Source organism: Papio anubis, chromosome 7, assembly GCF_008728515.1.
Source record: "Papio anubis isolate 15944 chromosome 7, Panubis1.0, whole genome shotgun sequence".
Lineage (NCBI taxonomy): Eukaryota > Metazoa > Chordata > Mammalia > Primates > Cercopithecidae > Papio > Papio anubis.
Window position 1 is genome coordinate 93,254,655 of NC_044982.1, and position 9,744 is coordinate 93,264,398.

General features: G+C 35.1%; 1 long non-coding RNA gene across 1 annotated transcript in view; it reads left to right on the forward strand.

The window, feature by feature from the left end:
* The window catches only part of LOC103886051, a 46,009-nt gene extending 38,136 nt beyond the window's left edge, over nt 1-7,873 (forward strand). The window contains exon 4 of the long non-coding RNA XR_002523216.2: nt 7,846-7,873. This is a non-coding gene — a long non-coding RNA (uncharacterized LOC103886051). The remainder of the gene's footprint in view (nt 1-7,845) is intronic.
* Nucleotides 7,874-9,744: the final 1,871 nt, after the last annotated feature.

The following is a 9,744-nucleotide window of genomic DNA, read 5'->3' on the forward strand; positions in this document are numbered from 1 at the left end:
CAGAGTAGCTAGGACTACAGGCATGTGCCACCACAGCTGGTAAATTTTAAAATATTTTCTAGAAATGAGGTCCTTGATATGTTGCTTAGGCTGGTCTCAACTCCTGGCCTCAAGTGATTCTCCTGGTTCAGCCTCCCAAAGCACGGGAATTAAAGGCATGTGCCACCACATCGGACCTTTGACTGTCTTCTTATACATTTTTTCCAAATATTGTATTCTTGAATAACATTGAACAGCTGGCCATCATTCATTTTTCTCCCTTTCAGATAAGAACATTCCAACTTTCTTTTGGAAAAACCAATGCTTACTGTTTTGGTGTGATTCAGTTCCTAACTAGGGAAGCTTTTCTCAAACTTTAAGCATGCCAGAAATACCTCAAGTGCTGGTTAAAACACACATCGCTGGGCCCTATCCACAGAGTTTCTTATTCAGTAGGTTCCAGGTGAGGCTTGAGAATGTGCATTTCTAACATGGTCTCAGGTGAAGCTGATGCTGCACATCTAGAGACAACACTTTAAGAAGCACTCATCTAGAGTAAACCTCTTTATTTTCTCATCACTGGGTAGTGAGTTCCTTCTGTATCACCTGTGAGCCATCGTAGACTAGGCCAGTATAACACTCTCCATGCTGAATCAGAAACACGCAGCTATGAACTGAGGATATGGTATTGCCGTTTTGACACACGGTGGCTGTTGATTAGAAACCAAAACTTAGTTGTGCATTGTGGTCAGAAACACAATAATAGCAAATGGCTTATGTCATTTGCTTATGGGATAAGCCTTATGTTTCTCAGAAGCCTCTCTCTTTGACCAACATCATTTTAGTCCTCAGGAAACAAACTGGGTACTTTGGCCTCCAGGAAATTTTCCTTGATTTATCCCTTCCTCAAGCTAAGCGATAGATCACCTTTTACTGCTCTTAAGACACTCTGTGAACATAGGCATCATTGCATTTAGCTCAATTTTTAAAACGAATATCTTTTTACGCATCTGTTGACTTCATTGGATTTTTTTTTTTTTTTTTGCCCTCAAAGACCATTTCTTATGAATCCTTTAACCCTAGTGTTTTAGACAAAACCTTGAAAGTGGTCGGCATCTGATAATTTTTTTGAATAAAAGGAGATTAATGATAGATTATGCGTGAAAGGGAAACTCAAGGAGTAGCCCATGCAAGATGGTTTCCTGGGACAGTGACTGTTTGCACCAGCACTTCATAAACTCACATGAGTCTGCACATGAGAAGTTATTGTCACCACAGCCCTTTATTCTTTTCATGAAAGTGTCCATGTGCTTGCAACTTGTACAGAGAATGACAAATAAAACGCTCAAGGGGATAAGAGGCGATAGACTGGAAAATTTAAACTCTAGCTAGAAAGACGCAAGCTGAAGGGGAGCATGTCAGAAGTTTAAAATTCACTGAACACAAGGATAGGAGAAGGTATATTTATTTAACAAACCCAGTAGAATAAGCTAGAATTGGACATTTTCTTGAGGATTTAAGAAATTACATTAGTGCACATTTTAAGAAAGAAATATTACCTTGCATAATGATGAATACATTGCACATTAATCCTGTACCTACATTTTTGTTTCTCCTGTTTTGTTCTGTTGATCATTCTCTCCCTTTAAACTCGAAGTCACATTTCAACACTGCCAAGTGGCAGACCAATTACCTGAACTCACCTCTGTCCCTGCTCCGGCCTGGAGTGACCTCTTCCTCCACTGAAACTTACACAGTCCACACTAATTACTAAAATCCTGCCCTATCAAAACACACAAACATTTGTGAGTTATGTACTGTCTTCAACTAAACTGTGAGTTCTTTGATGTCACATATGAGAAATGGCAAATTAGATGCATTTTGCATGCTACTTTTCACCAAATGGTAGTGGCTGCCTAAAGTCCTGTGATGAAAGGGATGCTGAGGGCATGTCTGGGCTTGATGAGAAAGAGCTTAAAAATCTGAGAATTGTATGTGGAAGGAGGAAATGGCATTATGCATGCCAGATAAGATATTGTCATCAAGGTAATCCCAAAACTGATAGGACAGAGTTAGCACATAGAAAGACATATTACTCAATATGTTTAGTGAGTAAATGAAAATATAATATTTATTAAATTACTTCTATAAAATGTATAAATGTATTTTGTTTAGTAAAGTTCCTACATGATAGATTTTTGAGAGATATTAATGAGCTCATGAGTGTGTATATTTAACTCTTTGAAGGTACGTTTTCCTCCAAATTTTTGTTTCAAATACCCAAAATAGAGCTATTATTATTAGAATTATGAATAGAACTATTTTAATATCATGTCCTTACAATACTAAGGTAAGCAAATATAACTCCATATAAAAACCAAACTTTATTCTGGAATCTCTGGACTTCATCTTTTTCCAATTTTTAATTTTCTATTCTGTAGCATGTATTATACAACTACCTTTAAAATGAGGAATTTATGTTGCAAATGTAGAATATCAGGGTTGAAAATTTTAATGAATGTAACAGTCTACCTCACATATTTGTCTCTGTATTCACGCAGGATTTCACCTGATCACCTCAGGCACATGAAAATGTGAATCCACTTTGGTGTTCTTAAAAACTGGGCAGCATTTGAGTATTACAATTGTTCATTCTTTTCTTTCTCAGTAACATTAATCGAAATTGCTCTTGCAGCAGAAATATCTTATTTCTTATTCATTTCCAATGATGAAAATTGCTGCTCCTTATAGATCTCAATAATACCTTGATTAAATCATGGATGAAGTATGCTTTTAAGTTCATTTTTCCCCAGAGATGGGAATACCATTTCTACCCATGGGGTTGAACTCCTTAGCCCTGAAACTTGTAAGTCTCTAGTATTTGTATAAAAGATAACTTGATTGCTTTTACTTCTTTTAGATGGCATATTATTATTTCTTTCTCTCTCATTAGCCCTCATTCATAACATTATATTCTCAACTTTCATTTATTAAATTTCTTCTCTACGCCAAACACTTCACCAAGTGTGTTTGTGTTGGTTGGGGGTACACAGATGAAGATGATATAGACCCTGCATTCAGGAAATTCATCGACTAATGAAGAGACACATAAAAATAGGCAATTAGACTAAAATATATGTGTTATGAGAGAAGTAAGTGATTTGTAGCCCTTTAATCTTTTATCGTGTGTGTCTTTCAGGATTTAGGGCCCCTAACATCAGTACAATCTTTATACCTAGTTATACTCTATTTTTAAGTTTCTGTAGCTTGATCTTTTTCATGACCTTGCTGTACAACAATCTCTTATTTCTTACTCAGCACTACTAACTTGAAAATCCTTTAGTTATTCCTCATATATGGTTGTACTTAGATGTAGTGATAATATAATGAGGCATTGGAGGAAACCTAAACAAGCTGGAGATATGTTCCTTCCAGAACCTGGGTGAATTGATACATTTAAACATGAATTACCTGTGAAAGAGAGGGGCATAGATGGAGGCAGGGTGGCTGGCTCTGACTTAAGACCATCCTAGGCAAAATTGTAATGACTTAATTTTAGCTTCAGTGTCTCATCCTGGATCTGTCTTGTCCCAGATTAGGAACTGGCCTTCTCTTTCTTCCTTTTGTTACATATGTTTTCATTACTCAGTACCTGCTTTGTACTTACAGCAACTCAGAATGTGAGGCAGATCATGTGCAGAGGGCCAGGAATTAGGCAAACGTCTGTCCTTACCATCTCTCCATTTCTGGAAAATGTGTCCTGTTCATTTCAAAATCTCTGTTTGCTGTAGAAAATGGAGGAAAAAACTCTTTTCAGTGCTAATGTGTTCTGAAAAAATATATTGATCTGAATAACACAAATTTTAGGCAGGCCAAAGGAGTAGATATTTTGTGCTAACAACACACAATATGTACCGCCATATATTCTGCCTGTACATATATTTACTCTAATTCTAGGCAAAATTACAAAGTTGAGAGCATGCTGTATTTGCTGTTTTGTAAATGTCTTTGTTCATTCAACAATACTTTGTATTTTCTATTGTCAAAGCATTCTACAGGATGAATTTTAATGCCTAAAAGTATTTAATGCATCTTTCCCATACCTATATGCATATAATTAAATTATATGCACATGTCAATTATATGCATATGAACTGCTATCATATAAGTATCATATGCATACTTATGTGACATAATCTTATCACAGGAATGTATTGAGGCCACACAACACACTCCAAACATGAGGCAGTGAAGGCAAGGAGGTAGAGCGCTGAGGGAAGTAATAAAAATCAAATGTCCAGTGGGGAGAGATCCAGGGGCTGATCTCACTGTCAAAGTCACCAGCTCTAATGGTATCACTTTCAACATATTCAATTCTATTTATAAATTTTTACATCTAATTCTGCATAATATGTATACTTCTTTTATTGGAAGCAGATTCAAACCTACTTTTTAAAAAAGAAACGTATAGATTTTAATTAGAAAAATTAAAAAATAAAATAAAATTTCATTCTCATTCCTCGTGTAACAAAAAGGTAGGTATTATTTGTAATACCTATATAGTTAAGATGAGGCTGGGCTGTTGATGATATACTATGTCACTGGAAAATCCACCCTGAAGTCTAAGAGACATCTTGGCCAATTATACAGATGCATCCAGACAAATGGAGCTAGAGGCAAGCTGAACTTTGACTCTCTAAAGATTGTTTGAATGAGACGTAAATTTAATATTTTCTGATCAATATTATATAAAATACATTATATCCTGTTTTTGGACACTGAGCTCGCTTACATTTTATAGTGGTATTTTTAAGGGGACACATATTTTGTACATTTTTGGCAACCTCTTTTGGATAAATTTTCCTGAAAAAGGAATTGCTTTATCAAATAATACAAGCATTTTTGAATATTCCATTATTTATTGTCCTATTCCCCTCTGCAATACTGCTTATACTCTCAATAACTATAGATGCAATTGTTCTAAAAAGCCAGTTTGCCAGTTATAAAATATTTATTGGGCATTTAGCATAATTGGAGTTCCACATTAGGTGGTGAAGGTGTTCCAATGAGCACAAGAAGACCAGGAAAGGTTTTAAATTATCTGTTTAATTTAGTAGTTATAGGACTTTGCCAATGGTCTATTTTGTCTTGTGTCAATTCAAATTTATTAACATAGACATGCTTATAATATCATTTTATAATCATTTTAATGTCTCAGAATCTGTGGTGATGCTCTTATTTTTATTCTTGATATTTCCTATCTTTTCTATTTTATTGTCTTCAAATAATCAATTTTTGTGTTTATTCATCTTCTCTACTGTATTTCAGCTTTCTATATAATTAATTTATCTCTTTATTTTATTATAGCCTTTATTATACTTTATTTGAGTTTGTTTATGGTTTTTCTGTTTTCTTGAGATGGATGTTTACCTCATTGGTTTTTTTTTTAGCCTTCTTGTGGATTGTATATTGATTATAGATGTTAACATGAAAGATTAAACAATACAGCTTTAAAAATATAGTATTAGGAATAATGGGAAGGAATTCCTAAACGGACACAAAAAAGCCTTAACCAAAAATTTTTTTTAAATGATATGAAAAAAGTTAATATATCAGTATATTTCTGTTCATCACTATAAGCACTAGAAAGAAAAAGTGCAGAAAGGAAGAAACTGTTCAAAATAAACATCACTCACTAGAGAATCATATTTTTAGAGACATATGATCTGATATTGGCTCACGCCTGTAATCCCAGAACTTTGGGAAGCCGAGGTGGGCAGATCATGAGGTCAAGAGATTGAGACCATCCTGATCAACATGGTGAAACCCCGACTCTACTAAAAATAGAAAAATTAGCTGGGCGTGGTGGCCCATGCCTGTAGTCCCAGCTACTTGGGAGGCTGAGGTAGGAGAATTGCTTGAACCCAGGAGGTAGAGGTTGCAGTGAGCCAAGATAGCGCCACTGCACTCCAGCCTGGTGACAGAGTGAGACTCCATCTCAAAAAAAAAAAGGACTTAAGAGATGAAAAATTACCTATTTTGTTCAGTGTAATCTATTTGGGTGATGGTACACTAAAAGTCCTGACTTCTCCACTATACAAGCCGTCTATGTAACCAAAACCACCTAAAGCTCTCAAAATAAAAAATAAATAAGTAACATTTTTAAAGAAATGGACATGAATCTCAAACAGACATTTCAAAGAAGAGGCTATTGAAATGACCAATAATTCTATGAAAATTTGCTGTATATAATCTGAAATCTGAAAATGCCAATGAAAATTACAGTAAATGAAGTGTCTATATCCCTCAGAAAGGCCAACACTAACAAGATTGATAATTTTACAATAACCATAGTAATCAAAGATTCCTCAAAGAATAGCCAGTGGATATTAAAATAGTTGGAAAGAAGATCGCTGGGGCAGGATATTTTCTGGCTATCTCACCTTGCTACTCTGGGATGCTGAGTCATGTACATGGTGTTTTTTGCAAAGAGTGACATGCACCATGAGTGCTGTAGCTCCAATGATCTAATGTTTAATCAGCAATGCTGTTTCCTTGCCTGCTGTTTTCTGGAACTCTGAAGGTAATTTCAAAAGATAAAAGAGAAAACATACTCTAGTAGCCTCAGGAAGTACTCCTTGTGCAGAAAAGAAACAAATTCTGGGTTCCTGAGATAAGAAGTAGATGGTGTGGCATAATAAAAAATCTCTTTGACCTCTTTCAAGACCTCTATCATAAGACATAACATGAATTAGTCACTGGTTATATTTCCCAATACAACTCAATTAGGTTTACAGTCAAATAGAAATTCCTCTCAAAATATCATAAAATTTGTAAAGTTTGTTTTAGTTTATTACCATTATGCCATATGTATTGGTCTCTCTCTGGGGACACCTTTTTTCTCTTGTTGTTAGTAATCATAATGCATTATTGTATTTACTCATCATTTTCGCTAGACTTGAGGCTCTGTGAAGGTAGGAACTTTTTTTTTTTTAAAACATTATTCCTTGGCACAGTGTAGGTGCATCATATAATCTTTGAAGTAATGAAGGGAGCAATCACACACTCATGAAGTTTTAAGAAAATGCATCCATAATAGCTAGCTACATGTCATTGTACTTCAAAATTTATGTTATTAACATTCTTGGCATTCAAAAGAAGCACTCACTAACAGCTGCAGAATAATGGGTGGCATTGCATTGAATGGATTGCAGCAAGAACAGTCTGTGTTGGGTAAGATGCAGTTGAAATGGGAACTTATATACTATGTTAGACACATGACAATCTAGCTATGTTGGCTGGACCCGTGAAAAGACTCAGAAGGTAAATAGAGCAACTTATAGAGTGTCTTAAACTTGGGGATAATGGGTTTGAATTTATTAAGCATGATAAATACATAAAACTAGTTTTAGCAGTAAATGTTATGATTTAAATAGCATTGCAGTGAGAATTAATTCAATGCCTATATACATAATAAATTGTGGTTAAGTAGGAAAATGGAGTGAAAAGGCTGGTTAAGAAAGGAAAAATATTGGCCAAACATCAGAGATATTCTCAGTGATTAGTTAGATTTGGAGGAAAAGGAAGTAAGAAGAGTTAACAATGACTCTTGATAGGTAGATTACTGAGACTTGGAAAATGCACTCTGTTTCGGGGCTCTCCTCTCTTTCCTGCTACCATGTGCATTTTCTAACCCTGGGGCTTAGATTCAGGTGTCTTTTGTTCTTTATCTTCATTTACTTCTCTTTTCTCCCTCCTCCGTCTTTCTTTTTTCCTCACTATTTCTCTCATACTTTCTTTTTCTCTTTTCCTTATGCCTCTTTACTCATTTTATTGTTTCTTTTTCTTCTTTACTTCCCCTTGTAGTTAGCCAATTTAGGATTGAAGATCTCTCTTCATGCATTTATTCAACAGTTCAAGAAAAACGAGTAGACTCCATACTACTGCATGGTGATGTTACAGTTAATTAGCATATAGAGATGAATAAGATGCAATATCCTGCCTCAAGACATTTAACCGTCAAACAGTGGTAAACATTCATTAATTCATCTGTTTATTTTGATTATTATTTATTTACTGAGGTACATAGTTCAATCATACATGATTCATGTTTGCAATGAATTCCAAGTTTGGTCTAAGAATAATTAAAACATTTTTATTGGTTATCAAGATGAAATGTGAAGGGATACACTCCATGTTTTTAGTACGGATTACCAGAGGGGTAGGATTAAAGGTGAGGAGGGGAATATGGTCATTTTCCTATATGCAACTTTGATTTATTTCAATGAAAAGGTATTTTGTAACTTAACAAATGTAATCAATCAAAAAAGTACCAAATACAATGTTATAGTCATATACAGCATATATTCTCTTGATAAATGTGTCTTGCATTTTCTAAAATACCCTTATCTTTATAAAACCACTTCCACTTATTAACTTTATTTCTGTATACTTTAATTTATTATTGTATCATTTGGTTCAGGGGCTATGAAAAGAAGGAGAAATTTTCTCCTCCTTTTCAGTGTTATTCTGTTACTGCACTCATTCAAAAAATGTATAAACTGAATTAAATTCTCAAATCATACTTCTATTTTCTTACTCATGTGATTTATTCAAAATCCCCTTAAAAACTACTGCTTTCATGATGAAACTAATCTTACTTATTCATCACAGCTTTGAAATCCCCTGAAATACAATGCCCATTTTCACAAACATTTTAGCCAACAGTAAGTTTATTTTTCATTATTCTCTAAAGTCTAAGCAGCCAGGAACAGCAAGTCTCATTCAAGGGTTCTCTGTATTCCTTCCCCTCCCAATTACTTTCTATCCTCAAGAAAGACAGAAGTGTGTCTTGACATATTTTAGATCTTGACAAGAAACCTGTCTTAGCTGAATGTACTTTCCCTTCCATCACGTCTTTTCTTTTCTTTTTTAAGCAGTTGTCCCAGAATTTCAAAATTGAAATGAAAACCCATCATAATAAAAGCATTCATTTTCAGGTTTCTGTGGAGCTTCTTGGCAAAGAATGTGTCCTTTAAACTGATTTGAGAGGAAGAAATGTTGTGCTCCGATTGACAAAGGATTGCCCTACTTGTCAGATTTGTGTTTCTCTGGCTCTGTCACCTCCCCAGTAATGGATGCTGAGTCAAGCATATGGTGTTTGCTGCTGTAAGTGACACTGCACTGGTTTTCTTTACCATTCAGGAGGATCTTCCTGTGCCAAGTCAATTTGCAATGGCTTGGATCTTTCAATAGTCCTTTGGTCTGACTCCAGAGTCCTTCTCAAATATCAGATGATGATGACCTCTTTGTGTAAACGTCAATATCTCAAAGACTCAACCTAAAACCCAAGAAGGTTTTTCAGTTTTTGAACTTTAATCTTGGGGGTCTACTTACTATCCTTTGATTCCATGGAAGGATTACTTGGTAACTTGCTAATGTACCATCCAATTTGTCTGGAAGCTTTGGCTTATAGCCCTGTAGCTTATAGACACAAAGACTTGGAAGCTGAGAGGCAGAAGAGAGCTGGCAATGCTACTACGTCCAATTAAGATTTATAAGTGAGAAGGCAGGAAAGAGGTGAAAGCAAGAGAGGTATGATGCCAGGAACAAAAAACAACAAACAAACAAGAGACACAACAGCAGTGAAACACATCTCTTGTTGTAGTTCAACTGTTAAATGAATGTAGAAGAGTTGGTTATAAATGTGTGCATGTGGTGGTGTGTGGGGCAGCAAAATGTGGAGACCAGAAGGAAGTGGTTCTA